Here is a 22,834-nt window from a genome sequence, read left to right as displayed (position 1 = left end):
GCCGTGCAATTACTACTAAAGAGGATTTGGGGTATTCTCATTAAACTGGGTCCCAGATGTTTTTGTGCTTATGATTTGTGTTGATCTGTTCTTTGTCAGTTCTAATTATCAATCAAGATGACTGAATTAAGTCAGCCACTCTGAAAAAGGCCTATTTATGCATATGATCAGGATCACAGCTACAGTACAAAGCCCGAAGAAGTTCCCCAATGCTCCATATTACCTCTGCACCAGGTCTCTTTGCATGAGAGACAATCCCGCCTCATCTAACATGGTATTTTAAGTCCATCTCAGTCTCTTTACAGACGTTTATGTGAATAAATAACATTTTCTGGGAGGAAAAAAATAAATCTCTAAAGCGCTGATCTCTGGCAGAACAGTGCCCTGTGGAGTAGATTACAATATTTTAGCATGTTAGTTTCATTTGGTGTTGCCACCAGTGCTCTTTTAACAGTGATACAAACTACCCATTGGGCACTCATTACACTGCACAGGAGAGTGTGGGATACCTTGTAAATATGCATTAAACTGTGGTTATATTTGCCTCTGCTTTGTGCTATGTCTGAGCAGAGATACAAGCATGCATACTCTAGAGCAATATTTGGGGTATTTTGCTAGCATTATGCTACTGAGTATGAAATATGTTTTCTCTACATCTGTTGCTTATGCTAGTGGGAACAAATTGCCCATCTTTAAAAAAAAATAGATATTTTGGACTGGGAATTTATGCTGATAAAGAGATCTTGAAAATCAAGCTTGGAGATTAAGAGAATAAGTGAACAAATCTGAATACAATACATTGTTTCCAGTCTTCAGTGAGAGCAAGTCACAAGTGAGAAAACAATGTCACCTTTGATAGACCAGATTAATACAATCATTTCAGCAGTGCAGATACTGTGTTTACTATAAGCAAATGCAAAGCATAATTTAACTCTGTGTACGTGTATATATATTCAAATTGTGTATATTTGTAAAAGTGATGCATTACATATGTTAGTTTCATAGGATGAAAGCTAATAGCATATGGAAAGTGCTGTGCAGCAAAGGCTTCATATGTAAATATGAAAAACAAAAGGGTAATAAAAATATTATTGAAGTCCCTTCATGTACAAAGCATAGGAAAGTCACCAGATTTTCATCACCTTTAGAAGACATGAAGGCTGCCCATATTGCCTACCATACTCTTCAAATAGGCAGGTATAGATCTGCTGAAAGAGTTCAAGTACTTACACGTGTAGGGTCTCTAAATCATTCAAACAGTCCCTCAGGATATGGACATTGTGGTCCAGCCTGCTCAGTTAAAAAAAGTTTCATTCTGAAACATGAGACACACATGAAACAGAAATGCCACTGGAAGCTTGCAGAATGGGAAGCATTATTTAACTGCTTAGGTTCAGCCTAATTTCACATCTGAGAAGCCCATGGGGAAGGGTTGCGGGGGTGTTTGAGATTTGGTGGGGTTTTATCTTTTGAGTTATCTTGCCTTTTCCTCCCCCACTTTTATTACAAAACTTGTATGGATAATATAAAATGGACAAGAAGGCAGCAGGTTGAGCACTAGTACAGTACATACATAAAATCCTTGCTAATGTAACAAAATAACACCATATATGTCTTAAATCCATGCTTTGTAATGGTCTATCAATTTATTTTCTCACTTTTAACACTACTACTTATGTGATCAAGCATAACTCAGCGTTTACAATGGAAAGGTATTGAGAACATTGTCCATTAATATTTCATTGAATATGCTTTGTCCAGAATAAGCCCCTTTGTATTTCCTTTCTTCAGTGTCTGATCAATTGAGATTTAATAGCATGCTTGAGTTACATATGCACATGACACGGAGTTCTCACAAAATGAATTATGAACTCACATTTATTTGAGACAGATTTGATTATCCCTCAACCTGGAAACAGAAACAAAATGATGGCCCAGACCCACAAAGATATTAAGGCTCCTAACTTCCACGGAGATCCAAATGCATGTGGATCTGGGCCTTTGTGATTTATCTGTCTCACCACATCCAATCAGCTCAGTTAACATAGCAAATCTCTAACAAGGGAAGATTCACGTCACTGTGTGAAATGATTCCATAGTTATAAAAAGAGTTGAGGAAAAGACAGTTATAAGATTTGAGACTAAATTTGCAATCTGCTTATGATTGTTCAGTGAGCAGAAAGTGAAACCAGATTTCACAAATAAATTGTTACAGACTAGTCATCCAGCTATTCTTAAAGTCATGGCAAACATTCTCATTCCCTAAGTATGGATTATTGCGGATTTCCTCCCCCACTCCCTTTCTGGGAGAATACTTAACTAGTACTACAACTTGTGATAAGGGAGGGAGGGGAAGAGAAAAAACTATAGGAGAACCACAGCGTTAAAGACCACAAAGGAAGAAAAAGAGCTCTCTCACTTACCCATGTCATCTTTGATTATAAGCTCCCGCAGCCCCAGCAGGGTCACCCGAGTCCAAGCACAACACAGTTGCAGGTATTAAATAGAATTATTTAGCAGCTTCTGGAAAACTTAACTTATAAACCCCCCCTTGATTCTCCATGGGACATTCTCTAGCCTCAGCCCTGCAAATCCAAAACAGTCACTCTCCATGCACTTCTGCTCAATATTTCTCTCAGCAAAAACATTTGTTCCTCTGTAGAAACAAGGGCTACTCCCACCCCAGACACTTCCTTTTAAAGGCTTGCTTCCCTAATTGGGCCCACCTATTAGCCCTTCCTCCCAAGCCTGGCAGGTCATATATTTCCTTTGGGGCAGGTTGATGTTCTTTTTCCTCTTAAGGGAAACTCACTAACCCCCTCTGTAGATTGCTGGGTTCAGGGCACAGACATCCTGTCAGGTAACCTATCTAGCATACCTTACGTACAATATATAACCCACGTTTATCCTTTCTTTCCCCCTGCTCCAATCATTGGCTAGAAGGCAGATGTGAGATATTATTACATCCTTGCAATTCTTCTTTTGGCCCAGTTTTTCACACTGGAGCTAGAATAAGGGGTGATAGAAGATCATAGAATATCAGGGTTGGAAGGGACCTCAGAAGGTCATCTAGTCCAACCCCCTGCTCAAAGCAGGACTAATCCCCAATTTTTGCCCCAGACACCTAAATGGTCCACCTCAAGGATTAAACTCACAACCCTGGGTTTAGCACGCCAATGCTCAAACCACTGAGCTATCCCTTTGCCCCAGATCAGGAGGATAAATAAGAAGAGGGAAGGAGGGAGGAGTTATTTACAAGTCTCTTAGGCCAAAGTTTTGTAAAAAGTGTTCACTAATTCTGCATGCCCTCTGGGACAGATCTTGGGTTTGATTTCCAGTGCTGAGCATTTGAAGCTCCCATTAACTTCAAATGGAGTGGTGGGACTCATCAATCCAATTCAAATGGAGTGGTGGGAATCATCAGTTCCCTAGGTGCTTCAAATTAGGGACCCAGACTTGCTGGACACTAATGTTTTGGTTATTGCTGATAAAGCCTCCTGCTCCCAGTGACTGGCAGAAGGAGCTATCAATGGGAGCTTTCTCCTGACATTCCCCAGAGTTTAACAGGTGGAAATTCTCTAAACCCTTTAAAACCTGCAATAGTCTTGAAGATGATCTAAGCCATTTGTGGCTCAGTTTTGTTATTGATTTGGTGCACAGCAGCCTGCCATCCTGTACTTAGAAATATAGCATTCAGAAGGAGAAATGTAACAGACCAGAGGCTGCTAGATAATGCTTTCAAAAGGAACCCTCGACAGAAATGGGCTGTGATTCTGACATCTCCGTGAACTAGTTATGGTATTCACATGTTCAATTTTAATAATGTCACAACATCATAAAATATTAATTACATCAAATATAATATATTGAATATAATGAATTAAAAGATTTTTAAAGATAAGTCCAAACAAATCAAAGTCAGATTGAAATGGAACAAAGTCTAAATGAAAAGTACCATTTTAATTTAAACTGTTTTTGAAATTTTGCCATCAGATTTCATAGAAATCAACACATTCCCACCAAAATGCTTCAGCTTAGATAAAACAGCATTTTCTGAAGGAAAACTGTTCCATTCAAATTGTTTTGACCAGTTCTACTGCTGAAAATGTAATATGAACCTATAGCTCACGTGGTGCTTCTTCAAACGAAGAGATCAGGCCTGGCCAATCTTCCCTTTCGCAAGAAAATAGGTGCTAAAGTCCAGAGTTACAGATGAGCTCTTGCCAAGCACATAAAAGCTGTTGTGTTCTCCTACACAGTCACTCTTGTACTGGTCTCTAACTTGCCATGTTATATAATACCTTCAGATATGTTGACTGTAACTATACCAAACCCCATTACATTCTATCCACAGGGACACAGCATAATTTTCAGTTGAAAGAAGTTCAATAAGTTTATTGAAGAAACTTCAATAGGTAAGGTTCAGAACCTACAAACCCTCAGCACAAGCTCAACTTTAAGCACACGTTTATCTTCCCCATATCTTTAATACACAAAAGTTATGCCCAGGCGTAAGTGTTTGAAGGACTGATGCTTAAAGCTCCTTAACACCCTGTTGGTAAATTTTCAAAAGTGTCTAAGTGACTTAGGAACCTAAGTCCCAGTTTTAAAAATTTGACTTATGCACTGGCAAGCCGCTAAGTCTCATTGACTTTCAATGAGGCATAGGCTCTTAAGTGCTTAGAGGACAGATTTTTCAAAGATATTTAAGCTCCTAAAGATGCAGATAAGCATCTAGTGGCATTTTCAAAACCACCTAGGCATTCATACACATAGGTGTTTTTGAAAATCCCACTAGGTGTCTAAATACCTTTGAAAATCCCACCTTAAGTCACTTTTGAAATGTGCCCCTATCTAAATACCCACAGCAGTGTAATCTTCCTCAGCTGGCTCTGTAGCAGTGCTATCATCATTCCCATTTGAGTCCTTTGGGATCACAGAAGGCCCTCATCCCAGCAAACGTTTTGCCTATTCTACACTTTGGCTCCCTACTTCTTTTTTGAAACAGAAAGAAGCAGTTGTACCAATAAACACTGGCGTTCATTTAATGTGGAGTTACCAAAATCTTTCTGCGTGCTAAACTGCAGTCAGCCTTTGTAATGCCTCTTTATTTTTTGCCTGGCAACAGTACATATCCCTCTATAGCTCCTGTGAATATTCAAATACTGTAATTGGAGATGATTTACATTGTTATGAATTAACTAAAATTCCATTGTTAAGCACAAACACTGCTTCACTAAATCATCAAGCTTTTAATAGGTCCACATGAGCAGGTTATTGAGCATGTTAGGATTTATAATGCTCCCAGGGAGCTGACCACTGTATTATGCTTCCTGCTGCTAGGTAATATGCATGACACATTTCTGGACACTAATTCATTTATTTAATAGTAACAGTATGCAAAAACAGAGTTCAAAATGAGGCTGACAAAGAAGGTATAAAAGTTTTATTAATCCATAGCTAATCAAAGGCCAGTGGAAGGCATATAATGGTGGCATTTACAGACCATATCGAATGTGAATAAATTAAATTTTTGTTTCCTAAAATCTTACTAATAGGATGTATTCAGCTTGAAACATTTATACTTTTAATTACAATGGCAGCCAATTTAGAGCAGGTACATAGCTGTACTGTACTTAAAACATATAACTCTGCAGCAAGGAGCTATACAAATCCTTTCATCAGCTATTTTTTAAACCTGATCTGCTAGTGCATGCACTGTGTCCATGTCTAGAAATGATGTTATTTACTTTCTCTGTCATTTAATTATACAGTGACAGATTTTTTTAAAAAGTAAAGTATTTTCTTCAAGTGAGAGAATTTTTTTAGGGGAAGTTCAACATTGTATACACCAGTGTTTCCCAAACTTGGGATGCCGCTTGTTCAGGGAAAGCCCCTGGCAGGCCGGGCCGGTTTGTTTACCTGCCGCATCCGCAGGTTCGGCCGATCGCGGCTCCCACTGACCGCGGTTCGCCGCTGCAGTAAAATGGGGGCTGCGGGAAGCAGCGCGGGCCGAGGGACAATGTTTACATGTGAAGTGCCAGTTTTGGCACCTATCCTACTCTAATACTCAGGTAAAACAATATCCGTTATGTACATTTGTATGTGTGATAAAAGGATGTGAAGAGGCAGACATTCTTCACACAACTGGACTACAGTAATTACGGCAGGGAGAAAATGTTCCTCAGGAGTAGAGCAATGAAGAGTGAACAAAATGGTCAAGGAAATGAAATAAAACAAAAATCCAGAAAATGGGGACCACTTCCTGATGAACTGGAAGCTAATTAATGATGAGCTTATGTCAACCAATGGGGGACAGGGAGAGCAGGTGGGAGGGAGAGGGCTTTGCAGAATGATTTCATCTAGGGGAAGTGTTTGAAGTGATGGTCAATATGACAAGGATAACAGAATGTTTTGCATAGGAGAGGATTTGTAAGGACCTGTCCACAAAGCACTCACTGACTCCAATGGAAGCTCATGATGATGCATCCACTCAAATGATTCCAGCTGGAGCTGCAGGCTTACATCTAAGGACATATTTTTCTCCTGTGTCACAATAGGCTGTAGTGGTATGGTAAGGAGAAAAGTCAGAGTTTGCTGGTTTAAAAAGCAAGAGTATAAGTAGTTTATTCAGCATGTCATGATGACAATTTCCTTCCAGTATAAACCCCGATTCAGCAAAGAACTTAAGCTTTTCCTTACTTGACATAGGTGAATAGTCCCACTGAAGCCAAAGAGATTACTCATCTGCTTAAATTTAGACACATGTTTAAGTATCTTGCTGAATCCGGGCCATAGAGTTACTGAAACTTAGACCCAACACACTGGACCACAGCTGCTATATACAGTCCAAGGTCCCACTGAGAGTCTCTTGCTGAGCCAGGAACAGAAGTCCAATCTTTAGACTACCAGGTCTGTGCTTTAATTATTAGACAATTCTCCCTCCCCTCCTCCAGAAGTGAGGCAGCTTTCCCCATGCTGTCCTGTAAATATGACTCAACCTTGTGCCAAAGGAACATTCTCTATGAAACTCAGTTATCCAGTCTCTAGTCTCACTGAGTCAGTGGTCTCTCACTGCAGAGAGTGACACAGTATGGGTGGCAGTTGCAATAGGATGCACAAAATGCATAGGGGAGGCAGTGTGGCCTAGCGGTTGAGGTACTGGACTGGACCAGGGTTCCAGTAACTTGGTTTCTATTCCTGGCTTTGCTTTACTATTAGATATCAAGCTTTCATTTCCCTCTTTGTTCCTTTGTTTCAGCTCCCACCTTTGTTGTGTCTATTTATACTGTAAGCTCTTCAGGGAAGGGATCCTCTCTCATTGCGTTTGTACAGCGCCTAGCATAATGAGCCCTGATGTCAGCTTGAGGCCCCTATTTATGCTGTAGTGTCTTTCTTAGACCATAAAAAAAATTAATCCTCTTTTAATTGAGGTGTGATTGTTGTTGACTTAAACTTTCCCATTTCTTCGGCAATAGTACAAATAACAAACATAGAAATGGGTCTCGGACATCCAGCTGAGCTTCAGGACATCCCTAAAGAGCTTACAGGGACACAGGGGTGCATTGGCCCTTTCCGGAAGTGGCGTAGGGCCAGGGTAGGCAGGGATCCTGCTTTAGACTCACTGCGCCGCTGACTGGGAGCCACCCAAGGTAAGTGCCACCCGGCGGGAGGCCGCACCTCAACCCCCAGCCCTGAATCCCCTCCCTGAGCCAGCACCCCATACACCCTCCTGCACCCCAAGCCCCTGCCCCAGCCTTGACCCCTCTCCCAGAACCAGCACCCCAAACCCCCTCCTGCACCCCAACCCCCAGCCTCAACCTTGACATCCCTCTCAGAGCCAGCACCCCACACCCCCTCCTGCACCCCAACATTCTGTCCCAGCCTGAAGCCCCTTCCTGCACCCAAAGTTCCTCCCAGAGCCCACACCCCCTCCTGCACCCCAACACTCTGCCCCAGCCCCCTCCTGCACCCAAACTCCCTCCAAGAGTTTGCACCCCTCACCCCCTCCTGCATCCCAACCCCCTGCCCCAGGCTCAGCCCAGAGCCCTCTCCCACACTAAGAAGAAAAGGAGTACTTGTGGCACCTTAGAGACTAACCAATAACCCACACTGCGAACCCCTTTGCCCCAGCCCAGAGCCCGCACCTCCTCCCAAACCCCAAGCCCCTACCCCAGCCGGTTAAAGTGAGTGAGGGTGGGAGAGAGTGAGCGACGGAGAGAAGCAGGGATGGAGTGAGCAGGGCGAGGCTTTGGGGAAGGGGTGGGGTAGATCCTGGGTTGCCCTTAAATTCAAAAAGTGATTTGGGGCGTAAAAAGGTTGGAGACCACTGTGCTAGGGGAATCCCCAGCTGTCTGCCTAAGGCATCTACAAATCCCCTCCACGCTAGCTGAGCAAAACTGCAAAAGCAGACTTGAGCCCAATACATATAGCCTGGAAGGATACGGTTTGAGTCTACTGCCCCAGCAGAATAGCAGTGAAAAGAGAAAATACAGAAAAAAGTTTGAAGAGAAATTTATGGTGGTAGATGGAAAACAGCTCCCACTCCACTCTAGATATTACACTCAGGCCTATAGGATTGAGATTGTGAACTGTATATCTCACAATCCACATGGCCATGATATATTTTTCTGTGCTGCAGTTACATAGCAGAGCAGTAAATAGCTTTAATATCTATTTTTACAATGAGTTTGTTCTAAAGTGTGAGATTAATGACTGTTCCATCTCTGCAGCTGGATGAAAGTCAGGGATCATAATGGAAAAGTATTGATCCAGAAATTGACACAGAAGATGATTTCACACTGAGTTTGAAAAGTGAAAAAAAATTGCATTTACTAAAACTGCAGGAAAATATCTGCAAAAGTTCCTTGGATTTACTGAAAAGAAGGAAAGAAAGAGATTATAGAACAAAATTTAAAATCGACATTGGATGTCCTATATCATAGGCCTTGGATAACTTTAATTAACAAATATAAAAATATTCTAGAGACTGTAATAAAAATTGGAGGCTCTTGTGACATGCAGAAACCACTTGAGCTTTGCTCTCAGTTTATTTTGCACCAGAAATCTGGAGTAGAAATATAGCCATATGTCAGCATTAAAAGCTGTAGCCAATTGAAATTATACAGGTCAATCTGGGCCACATAAGCCCTGAATGACCGCAGATGCTGGCTAAGCAGTGGCCTGACCTATCCAGAGAAAAGGTTGGTTTGCTCTGCAAAGACAAATACATGTATGTTCTGCACTGGGGAATTGTGGAGCTGCTCACAGAGCAGAGAATTGGTATTGCAGGAAAATGTGCTCCCCATCTTGCACACATCTGCCACAGCTCCATAACCAGTCACATTCCCTTCCTGCCCTCCACCCTCTGCCTAGAACCAACCATGCTGAGAAAGCTAACACAGGTCCAGAGGAACCCCCTTATGCAGCTCCAATAGTTTTTGTTTGTTTGTTTTTGAATGACCAGGACCCAATCAATTGCTGAATAATATTGATGGGCCTTTAGTCCACATATCCAATTATTAGAGAAGAGTTGGAGGCCCTCCCACTTTGTTACTCTGTTATGGCATGCTCCCATGATTCTCAGAGGGTGGATTCCCACTGCCTCCTCCACCTTCTCCCTAGGCATGTGTGGTTTGAAGGACTATGAGCAGTAGGGACAACTTAGGCCCATTGAGTCCCTCTCTCTTTTTGGCTGAGATCAGTCTGTACTGCAGAGGATGTGAGGGAGATTCCCACACCTAAGCCATTCTTTTTAGGTGGCAAATCTGGGGAACTGTCCCAGACTGAGGTTTTCAGTAGAGGAGGGTTTGGAACAAATTGATAAATTAAACAGTAATAAGTCACCAGGACCAGATGGCATTCACCCAAGAGTTCTGAAGGAACTCAAATATGAAATTGCAAAACTACTAACAGCAGTATGTTAACTATCACTTAAATCAGCTTCTGTACCAGATGACTAGAGAATAACTAATTAATGCCATGTTTTTTTAAAACGTTCCAGAGGCGATCCTGGCAATTACAGGCTGGCATGCCTAACTTCAGTACCAGGCAAACCAGCTGAAATCACAAAGAACAGAATTTTCAGCCATAGATAAACACAATATGTTGGGAAAGTGACAACTTGGCACGTGTAAAGGGAAATCGTGCCTCACCAATCTATTAGAATTCTTTGACAGGCTCAGCAAGCATGTGGACAAGGGTGATTCAGTTTATACAGTATACCTGGACTTTCAGAAAGCCTTTGACAAGGTCCCATACGAAAAGCCCTTAAGTAAAGTAAATAGTCATGAGATAAAAGACGGTCCTCTCATGGATCAGTAACTGGTTAAGAGATAGGAAACAGAGGGCAGGAATAAATGCACAGTTTTCACAGAGGAGACAGGTAAATTGCAGAGTCCCTCAAGGATACGTACTGGGACCAGTGCTGTTCAACATATTCATAAATGATCTGGAAACAGAGGTAAACAGTGAGGTGGCAAAGTTTTCAGACAATACACAATTACTCAACATAGTTAAGTCCAAAGCGGACTATAAAGAATTACAAAAGGATTTCACAGAACTGGGTGACTGGCAATAAAATGGCAGATGAAATTCAATGTTGATAAATGCAAAGTAATTCATGTTGGAAAACATAATCCCAACTATCAGTACAAAATGATGCGGTCTTAATTAGCTGTTACCAGTCAAGAAAGAAATCTTGGAGTCATTGTGGATAGTGCTCTGCAAACATCTGCTCAATGTGCAGTGGCAGTCAAAAAAGCTAAAAGAATGTCAGGAACCATTAGAAAAGGGATAGATATAGGTCAAAATGCCACAATCTAAATCCATATTATACCCACACCTTGAATACTATGTGCTGTTCTGGTTGCCTCATCTCAAAAAAATATATATATTAGAATTGGAAAAAGTGCAAAGGTAGCAAAAATGCTTAGAGGTATGGATCAACTTCCATATGAGGAGTGATTAAATAGACTGGGACTGTTCAGCTTAGGAAAGAGACATCTGAGGGGAATATGATAAAGAGCTATACAATTATGACTGCGGTGGAGAAAGTGAATAAGGAGGTGTTATTTACCCCTTCACATAACACAGGAACCAATGGTCACCCAATAAAATTAATAGGCAACAGGTTTAAAACAAACATAAGGATGTACTTATTCACACCGTCAATCTGTGGAACTTGTTGCCAGAGGATGTTGTGAAAGCCAAAAGTGTAACTGGGTTCAAATAAGAATTAGATACATTTATGGAGGATAGGTCTATCAATGGCTGTTAGCCAAGATGGTCAGAGATTCAACCCCATGCTCTCCATGTCCCTAAACTGCCAGAAACTGGGACTGGACTACAGAGGATGGATTACTCAATAATTACCCTGTTCTGTTCTTTCCCTCTGAAGCACCTGGCATTGACCACTGTCAGAAGACAGGATAGTGGGCTAGATGGACCCAGGATGGTCGTTCTTATGTTCTTAGATCTGAAATGGAGATCAGTCTTGGAGAAATCACCTGTAGGTCCCACCGCACCTTTAATATTTCTCCTCTGACAGTGTCTAGGAAGAATTCATCCCATCCCCCCATGCACTAAGATCAGGGCATTCTCCCCTAAATCATTCCTGTGAGCAATATTGACATATTGGGGTAACTGATTCACTGAACCTTGGAAAGGGAGACACTTTGTCCACTGCACAGCATCAGTTTAAGGATTTTAGGACCACTTAAAAAATGGACAGAACCCCTTTGGAACAGGATACAGGGTTCTCCTCTGCACAGCCCGGCAGAATAGAGACCTAATTTTTTCATTAGCACTACAAAAGATAATTTTCAATTGCTAAGTAATTTAATTTATGCTGTACAGTCTATCTTACATCATTAAAAAAATATTAATCCTGTTTTAACTGAGCTGTGATTGTTGTTGACTGAAACTTTTCCATTTACAATATTAGGTTCACATTTTATTCTTGAAAAAATTATGAATGGTTATTTGTGCCATCTGAGGGAGTTAAAGTAAGATGGCAAAAACATTAGAAATAATTCAGCCCATATGCAAATATATGTCCAAAAAGACATGACATAACCTTTTGATTTTAATGTTCATAAATGAGGTTTAAAATTAACAAAACTAGAATAAAAATAATCTTGTGCTCATATTATAAATAAAATTTATTACTCATTAGCCATAATCACTTATAAAATAGTCTGGCTGTGCATGAAGAACAAAAATTGCTGCAGGCTGTACTGGAAAAACCTAGGTAATCTCCACAATGGATTTGTTCAACATTTATGTGTAACAGCAACCAGTGTCTGAGAGATCAAGTTATCACTGCCCTAAATCCCCAGTCATCTTAACATGCACTTCATAAACCAGCTGGACAAGCAGACAACATGGAAAGCCTAAAGGTTAAGTACATATTATTGACCTCAAGGAGGCTGCCTTCTACAGATCATTAAATATGTTGTGCTCTTCTGATTCTGCTGGTCACAAATGAAAAGTGCCCTGGGAACATTATTTAATGCTTAGATGTTCTACCTACATCTGTGTGACACAAAATCAATACCTTTCCCCAGTCCTTACTTGCTTGGATTATTCTCAGCTATTAAACTGCCTTTTAGACCTCAATCAGATTAATCATCTCCTTATCCATGTGTGTCCATGTATATATGACAAAGACACACCCACACCCACATATGTAGTAATGCTTCCCTGGTGGGGGTTCCACCCGATTGCCTTTGGGTCATGGAACAGTCTTCCTAAGACTTTAAACCAGAGCCTTGCTTGAACTCTGCCCACACTTTCCAGGGGGATAAATCTGGAGGCAGATTATACATATGCAGTGACTGTACCTTGGGAAACAGTTCCCGCACCCTGAGTGCAGGATTAAGTCCCACTAGGAAAATTCATAAGGAAACCCAGAGTAAGCCATTTAATGTAATAGGAACAATGTTATTGTCCAAGGATTCAACCCACAAACCTGCACTATGAAAACACAGGAGGTGGGTTGTCTGCCCTTAGTGACTTTAATCAGACTGACATTAGTATGGGGCAGATTGCTCTCCTGGGTGTGCCACAAGCACACCTCCTCCCTGCCCTCCTTATAATTTCCTGATGCCTGGGAGTGGTTGTTTGGGGACAGGTGGTCAAGCAGGAACAAGCAGTCTCTGTGCTCCTGAGTGCACAAACTGCTCTTGCAAGCAGCCCCTGTGCATCTACGTGGAACTGGCTGAACTTCCTCAGTCAAAACATTTTTTTTCTATGAAAAATGTTTTTTTTCACCAAAGCATTTCTGTCAAAATTTTTTCCTTTTTCCAACAAAAAAGAGAAACCAAAACCTGGCTTTTGGTTGGGTTTTTGTTTGGTTGATTTTTATTTTGATTTACCTAAGAGACTTGGAGAAAAGAAAAGAAAATAGAATATACGCTTTTGACAATAGGAGTATTTAGTTCTTGTCCTTTTAAAGTTGTCAGGCTAGTTTGGGAGTTCAGCCTCTTATTGACATAGTCATCACAATCCTTACAAGTTTAGACCAAAATTTTCAAACCCAGATACCTAAAGTTTCGCACCTAAGGCTCTGTGACAGAGTGCTAGCTTGCTGTCGCATCCTGCTCTTGGAGGTTGCTGCATCACAGCAAAGGCTGGAGCCTTAATTGGAATCAACCTGTTACTGGTGAGGATTACTGACACCTAGTGGCCATTGGTGGGCTAATGAGTAACTGGGTTAGAAGCAGGTGGGGGGATATAGAATTCAGGAATTGGGGCAGGGAGGGACTCACGAGGTAAGCTGGGTGAAGGAGAGAAAGCTGCGTGAAAGGCTCCTCCTGCTGTATACCTGTGCTACATCCTGTCATGTTTGGAAACTGAGCATTAAAGGTGCATGTGGAGGAAAATAAATTGACCATGTGGGCTTGTGAATAGGAGACCATAAAAACAGGCTAGACAGTGCTGCTCCCAGCTTGACAAAGACCCTGTGACACGTGGGGCACTCAGGGCCGTCCCTAAGGGGTGTGGGGAAGTGATGAATCCATCACTTCTGGGACCGACCCGTCACTTCCGGGACCGACCGCGCTGGCCAATAGAACCAGCCTGCAGAGCCCCCCCAACCCCGAAAGCACGGGGCCTGGAGCGGTCACCCCAATTCGCCGTACCTAGGGGACAGCTCTGGGGGCACTTGTCCAGGATCTTAACCTTCTCGGTCAAGAGCAGGAGGTTTGAGGGGTGACCTGTGTGAGAGCCAGGGAGCTGGACAAAATGGAGCAGATGCTGTGCTGGGTAAGCTGCAGGCAGAGAGGGTAGCACTTCTGGGCTCGAAGATGGAGCAGTGACGGGCAGTGGAGTTTATCAAGACACAGTCTCAGGTACAGCAGCTGCTGCTGCTGCAGAGCCCGGTAACTTCCAATGAGGGAACTGGAAGACTGGCTGTGGGCCTGGGACTTGGTATGATGGTCCCAGGGGATGACTCTGATGCCTTTCTGCTAACTTTTGAGTGGGTGACTACCAATGGGCAACTGGGTACTACAGCTACCCCCTCACCTGACCAGAGAGACTCAGGCGGCTTATATGGGCAGAGACTTTGATACACTGAAGGCTGCTATTCTGGACAGGATGGGCTTGTCAGCAGAGAAATGCTACCAAAAATTTAGAGCAGCCAGATGGAACGTCAGGCTCATCCCAGGGCATTGGCACCCAGAAAGTGCCAGAGTGGGCCACTTGGTGGATGATGACAAATAGGAAGGACATAGAGGCCCTGATGGACTCAATTATTCTTGAACAGTTTACACAGAACTTCTCCGACACTACAAGAGTTTGGGTTCAGAGGCGTCAACCAGAATCATTAAGCCTGCTGTAAAACTAACAGAATAGGTGGAAGCAGACTTTCCATGAAAAGAGCTCTATACCCCTCCAGCAAGAGAGGAGGGAAAAGAAGATTGAGGAAACCCATTTGTTGAAGCCTGGGAGTTGGATGTAAGAGGCACACATGGGTGCCCCAACTGCCCAAGCAGTGGTTTATTACCAAGGTGGGGGCAAAGGTGATATAAAAAGAAAAGACTACACCTACGTGGACTGAGGGTTCACAGAGTTCTGTGGATAGATGGGCATAAAAGATGGGCCTAGGATAAAGGCAATCCCCATCAAAGTGGGCTGGAAAAACACACAGGGTGTTGTGGATTTAGCAGCTGCTTGTTCCCTTGTATGGAGCACCTTGGTTAGACCATAGTCACAACAGAAGGAAATGACGACAACAATTCACTGTGAATATGAGGAAAAGAATACTTACCCCGTGGCAGTTGTTCTACTGGAAGTGGAAGAAAAGTTTAAGTGGCAGAGAGTGGGTGTAGTCAAGTCATTGCCCTACACATTGATGATAGGAACTGACTGGACTCAATTTCCCTTATGGAAAAAAAGTCACAGACAGAGAGACACGTCCCAATAGTGGGTGTCCATGTAAAGAAGTTTTGATGGTAAGCACACCAGGTAACCCCACAGATGCACTGTTTAAAGACCCTAGACATATCACATCCAATTCAGTGAGAATTGACATTCTGGAGGACTTTTGGGGGGATAAGAGCCATAATGAGGAGGGATAGAAAGATCCCATTAATGAGGCTTTGGTGGGTGACCTTACCCAGATAAGTCAGGGGAAGAGAAGGATCCTGATAGCAAGGCTCTGGAGAACACCTTACTAGACTAGATACAAGTCAAGGGCAAAAGAAACTACAGGAAACATCCATGTGGTGCAATGACCTATGGGCTGAGACGGAACTGTGGGGGAAACCTCCACCCTCTGAAAATACTTTTTGTGGGTGGAAAGCAGAAGACCTCACCAGTGGCCCAAGGAAGGCTGGTCTGAAAAGGGCACGAGAAGCCCCAGTAGCACCCCAACTCCATAAAGAGGGCAGGACTTCGATGGTGAAGATGACCTCCCCAGGAGACAAGAAGAGGTCTCAGTTGAAATAAGTGGGGGGAGGTATGTGACATAGCACCCTGGTCACTGAGGTTGCTGCAGCACAGCCAAGGCCACAAACTTAACTGGAATCAACCTGCAACTGGTGGGGATTCCAGACACTTGGTGGCAACTATTGGACTAATGAGGTAATCAACTTAGTAATGGGGCATATATAATTGGGAAACACAAGAAGTAAAGGGGGGCGGGGAACTCAGAGGGAAAGCTGGGTGGAGGAGAGACAGCTGTGTGCTGTATTCATTTGCTACATCTTGCCATGTTAGGAAACTGAGAATTAAAGAAGCATGTGGTGGGAAGGAAACAGACTATACGTTTGTGAATAGGAGACCACAACAACAAGCTAGGCAGTGCTGCTTGCAAGGCAGCTTGAGATCCAGGGAGTGGACTGCTATGCCTCGGCTGAGCGCCAGTGAAGTCAAAGAGGCCCTGCATGGATGCAGCAGTCCATCTGTACAGAGCATGGTACAGGATTGGTGCCTAAAGGCATATTCAGGCACCTACATCAAAGTGACCTGGTTTTTAGAAGTGCTGAACACTTCAGCTCCCACTGATGTCAACGAGAGTTGTGAGTGCTCAGCATCTTTGAAAGCCAACCCACTTTGAGTTAGATGCATGCGATTTTTAAATGTTCAGCCATAAATATATTTCAGTTGACAGTGACAGTTCTATCATTACTCTTTTTATTTAAAAATATATTTTTAAAAAATCAAGATTAACTGAACTATGTTAAACCTGTGTTGTTAACCTCTCACAGGGAAAGGAAGGTTAAAACATGCTGCACATGTTTGGAGAAAACATAGAGGTAGCTATAATTTTGGTACTTTGGTGTGAACATGATATAGGCTCAGCAGTTTCAGCATTTAAATTTCCAGTAACCAAACCTGATGTATTTCAAATCTAGTTCTTCTACTCTTTTGGGATTTGCTGTACTTTCTTTATAAAGTGACATTTTTAAGTCTTCAGAGTCCCCAAAGGCTCAATGGATATTCCACATTGATTTTATAAAAATACATTGACGCTGCATATTCCCAAAATCGCTGTAGTTTCTAACTAAGAAAATCATATGGAGAACTGAAAACACTGATTGGATGTCAAAAACTTGAAGATACTGAGATCAGCATATAAAGTAGCTTGAGGCGGTATGTTGCTCTGGAAACTAAGGCCTGGTCTACACTAAGGAGGGGGGGATCGATCTAAGATACACAACTTCAGCTATGAGAATAGTGTAGCTGAAGTCAACATATCTTAGATTGACTTAGAATCACTTACTTCGGCCGCCGCTCCCCCATCGACTCCGCTTCCGCCTCTCGCCGTGGTGGAGTTCCGGAGTTGATGGCAGAGTGATCGGGGATAGATTTATCGCATCTACACTAGACACGATAAATCGATCCCTGATAGATCGATCACTACCCGCCAATTCAGCGGGTAGTATAGACATGGCCTTAGGTATGAAATTCAAAGCTATCCACATGACTGAACATGAAAGGGAGTGACCTACCTTTGCAGTCCTCGGTTACAGATCTGAATCATTCTGCATATCCAAAAGAGCCCCTTTTTTCTCACTAAAGATGGTTTGCCACTTTTACCACCAACTTCACAAGTTTTGAGTATGGTTTAAGGAATCCTCTGTCCAGTAGACATGGCTCAAGTTATTTTTATTAGACTAAGTCACACCCATTGTCATTGCCAACCTCTCACCTATTCATAACTGGTGGCAAAGCGGGCTTGATCATTTGGGGGTAGGCCCCAAACAACTTTTGCCACCCAAGTCTTTAATTATACCTCTGTGAGCAGGTCTGGTCTTAGGACTGTAAGCTGACACAATGCTTCTTGCCCACATTCTCCCCTAAGGGCTGGGCCCCTGGGCTAGACTATCTCCCCCATGATGCATTGTGGTGTCCCTTCTGAATTAACTGCCACAGTGCATCATGGAAGTTCCATGACCGTGGTGCATCATGGGAGATGTAGTCCGGCTTGGAAACCTGGCCTATCAAGGAGATGGAGGCACCTCAACTACAACTCCCATGAAATTCTGTGGCAACTCAGGCAGACAAAACCAACGAGGAGTCCAGTGGCACCTTAAAGACTAACAGATTTATTTGGGCATAAGCTTTCATGGGTAAAAACCCCACTTTTTCAGATGCATGCTGTGAAAATTACAGATACAGGCATAAATATACATTGGCACATGAAGAGAAGGGAGTTGCCTTACAAGTGGAGAACCAATGTTGAGGGCCAATTTAGTCAGGGTGGACTCCACTCCCAATAATTGAAGAGGAGGTGTCAATACCAAGAGAGGGAAAATTTCTTTTGCAGTGAGCCAGCCACTCTGAGTCCCTATTCAAGCCCAGTCCACCATGGATATAGAAGCTCTTTACACCAATATTCTACACGAGGATGGACTACAAGCTATTAGGAATAGTATCCCTGATGTAGCCATGGTACACCTGGTGGCTGAGTTTTGTGACTTTGTCCTCACCCACAACCATTTCAGATTTGGGGACAACCTAAACCTTCAAGTCAGTGGCACTGCTATGGGTACCCGCATGGCCCCACAGTATGCCAACATTTTTATGGCTGACTTAGAACAACGCTTCCTCAGCTCTTGTCCCCTAACGCCCCTCCTCTACTGATGCTACATTGATGACATCTTCATCATATGGACCCACGGGAAGGAGGCCCTTGAAGAATTCCATCTGGATTTCAACAATTTCAACCCCACCATCAACCTCAGCCTGGACCAGTCCACACAAAAGATCCACTCCCTGGACACTACAATGCAAATAAGTGATGGTCACATAAACACCACCCTATATCAGAAACCTACTGACCTCTATACTTACCTTCCATCCAGGATACATCACACAATCCATTATCTACAGCCAACCCTTACGATACAACCGCATTTGCTACAATCCCTCAGACACAGACAAACACCTACAAGATCTCTATCAAGCATTCTTAAAACTACAATACCCACCTGGGGAAATGAGGAAACAGACTGACACAGCGAGATGGGTACCCAGAAATCACCTACTATAGGACAGGCCCAACAAGGAAAATAACAGAACACCACTGGTCATCACATACAGCCCCCAGCTAAAACCTCTCCAGTGCATCATCAATGATCTACAACCTGTCCTGGAAAATGATCCCCCACTCTCACGAGTCTTGGAGGCAGGCCAATCCTTGCTTACAGACAGCCCCCCCAACCTGAAGCAAATACTCACCAGCAACTACATACCACACCACAGAAACACTAACCCAGGAACCAATCCCTGTAACAAACCCCGTTGCCTTCTCTGTCCCCAGATCTACTCTAGCAACACCATCATAGAACCCAACCACACCATCAGTGTGGCTCATTCACTTGCACATCTACTAAAGTGATATATGCCATCATGTGCCAGCAATGCCCCTCTGCCATGTACATTGGCCAAACCAGACAGTCTCTACGTAAAAGGATAAATGGACACAAATCAGACATCAGGAAAGGTAACACACAAAAGCCAGTAGGAGAACACTTCAATCTCCCTGGACATTCAATAACAGATTTAAAAGTAGCCATCCTTCAACCAAAAAACTTCAAAAACTGACTTCAAAGAGAAAATGCTGAGCTACAATTCATTTGCAAACTTAACACCATTAATTTGGGCTTGAATAAGAATTGAGAGTGGCTGGTTCACAACAAAAGCAATTTTTCCTCTCTTGCTATTCACACCTCCTCATCAATTATTGGGAGTGGACCACATTCACCCTGACTAAATTGGCCTTCAGCACTGGTTCTCCACTTGTAAGGTAACTCCCTTCTCTTCATGTGCCAATATATATTTATGCCTGTATCTGTAATTGATATTTTAAATTTTTTTTTAAATACTGGAATTTCCCAGGGGGATGAAAATCCCAATTTTTTTATCAGCCCTTCTAATGATCAACAAGATCACTATGACTGATGGAAAAGTCAGCAAGTTGTTCTCTGTGTTAATATCAAATTTAGGGTAGGAAAAGACTCGAGGAGTCTACTTGCATGGGTTATCGCTCTTCCTATATTTTTTAAACTTCACAGAATACTACCAGGAGAAGAGTGACTGTATATATGATTATAAATGACACTGTGTGGTCCATGACCATTTACACCAAGCTAGTCTGTCAGAGCTGATGGCAAGATGATAAATCATTTGATGCGGGCCTGCTCAAAAAAATTGTGTGCTTTAAGTGAGTTATAAGTATATTACTTTTTCATACAGGATATCCTATCGCATGGGGGCAGCTGCAGTGGGCCTAGTCTATGTATCTGATCCAGTACAATTTTTAAGTTCCGAGGGGGAAATATTTCTTAGAATTACTGACAGGTTTTTGGGTTTTGATTAGAATGTTCTCGTGGCACTGCGAGACAGCTGTGTCTAATTACATTTTGTGCCATAGTATTGAGAGATCATACATATTTTGCGGATGACAGCAACAGGTAGGCCAATGTGTTTACAATTTTTAATTCCTATATGATAGCCTGTTGCAAATTATTCAATAAATTTCAAAGTCTGATGCAATGAAAAACCAATGAAAATAATTCCAATTTTAAGTATTTCTAAACTATAAATGAGGTAGTAACATATTTTACAAGTGCTTAGATATACCTGTATTAAACATTAGACATATTTTTAAAACGACTGTTAAATGTTCACTCTATGCGGAAGGTTTGTGACTATTTCTATTAGGGTCAAGTTTTCATCCACCCTTCATGTTTGTCCACACAACAGACCATGCCTGCAAACACAGACGTGCATCCATGTTGCGGTCAGAAAATGGGAGGCTGGTCACCCAACTCCCGAGTTTAAATTATCAATTACTGATTACAGTTGCTGAATTGGTGTATGCCTATCTGCCTCGTCTCAGGCCAATGTGGATTACTCAGTGCCTCAGGACTGCCTCCAAAATCTCAGCACTTAATGGGTTCCAAAGATAGCAGATGCCACAGCCATGAAAGTGATGTTTAACAGAATATTCATTGGTTATTTCTATTTGCAGAGCATCTACAAACGTGTTAGGTGCCATACAGACAAAAAAATCTGAGCAAGGCCATGACAAGATGAGGGAAGAAGAGGAATGTAGAACAAGAGTTAGAGGCACAAGATACTATGGTGATGAGTGGAGTATAAGAACCTATATAAAGCAGATGATGAGTTAGCTTAGTGACACTGCATGCTTGTTTCTATACGAAACTGCATGGTATTTGGTGTAAAGTCACATCAATTGCCATGTGGCCATCCTGATGGTTCTATTTCATATATAATACGACATTCAGTAGCAATTCATATATTTATATTATGGGGGAAGCTGGTTGTGATCCCTCTATTTAGATTGCTTAACACTTTCCATTATAAAGGATTCTTACGATCTTTTCTTTGAGAAGCTCTCACACCTCTGTTGTTTGCAGCAGGCCTTTGATATTCAGCCCTCATGGTAGTGAGTCCTTTGTCTTGTGAGTCCATTCAGACTTGGTAGAGATATGCAGTGTTAAAAGTCACCATTTCCCTTCTCTCACTTGCTTCCTCAGGAAGATTTCAGCAGCCTGCCAAAAAGCCACTGAAGTTTCTGAGGCTAGGATCCTGCTACCCCCAAAGTAAGAGCAGCAGCAGCAGATACCTCCCTGAGAATACCTGGGAGCTGCCCGAGCAGCTGTAGCAGGAGGGCGAGGAGAGACCTCAACTTTCCCCCCTGCAACTCATCACCTCCCCCCGCCCCCGCCCCGGGGTACCCTATTGGGCAGGAACACCCCCAACTCCTTAGGGGCAGTAGAGAGACTGCTAATTCAAGTTCCTTCTGTATCTTTCCTTGACTCAGTCTATGGTCCCCTCTTCCTAGCATCTGCAGGTGCACCACATACATCTCCCCCACCATACATCTCTGTCTCCTCACCCTTCTGCATTTGAGTCAGGCTGTTTCCTCTTTCTCCTCCACACTACCTGAGAGTCAGCAGGAGAACACAGAGCATGCAGTCTCCCTGCTTTCAGTTCTGGTGCCAGAGATGTTACTACCTGTGCTGCCTATAATTATAGATGGGATCATGAGATCTACTGCAGCAGGGAGGAAGTGGGGCAGGGACCAGGGGGTTGGAGGATGAGTAGGAGCAGAGCAGGACAGAGATAGGCAATGGGCACAGGGGTAGAAGGCTCTATAACCATGTGAGAACACTCCCCTCTAGAACCTGGAATTCAACCCAGGAGTCTTCAGACTCCACATTCCTCTGTTGTCAGCAAATACTTATGGACCCTTCTAGTGTCTGGTCCAGTTAGAGAATAACAGCCAATGACTGCTACCAGTTACTTCATTAGCTCAAGCAACAGAGGTCTGGGCTGTGCCTCAGAAAATCTGAGCCCTACTGATGACCCAAGTTGCGGGTCAAGATGGTCTACACAACCCACTCTGTTTTTTCAGTTTGCTTTTTAAGAAGTTAAGAAATTACATTTTTTAAAAACACATTACAAGAAACTGAGCTCCAAAAATAGTCACAAATTGCCTTTGCAATCTTAATTCACCCCCACCCCATCCATAAGAACTGCAAAGCAAATCACAAGATTGACGACCACTGTTTTTTAATTCTGAAACTTTGATTTCAATAAATGTAACACTAGTGACGACAAAACAAACACCTAACAATTTGGCTAGTCTCAACCTGGCTCCAAACATGCTGCTATGTTGCCTCCACATGTCTAATCCAGTTTGGCAGGGCTGCTTAAATTAGATCCTCATCTGCAAGAGCATCCTTGCTGCTCTATCAGAGACCACACCAAGGATGAAGCACAGTACATCACCAGAGCTTTGTACAGAGTGTCATTTTGCTATACTAGCATTCATGGCCAGTTGGTGATAAGCCTT

Source organism: Eretmochelys imbricata, chromosome 10, assembly GCF_965152235.1.
Source record: "Eretmochelys imbricata isolate rEreImb1 chromosome 10, rEreImb1.hap1, whole genome shotgun sequence".
NCBI classification, from domain to species: domain Eukaryota; kingdom Metazoa; phylum Chordata; order Testudines; family Cheloniidae; genus Eretmochelys; species Eretmochelys imbricata.
This window is presented reverse-complemented; position numbering follows the sequence as displayed.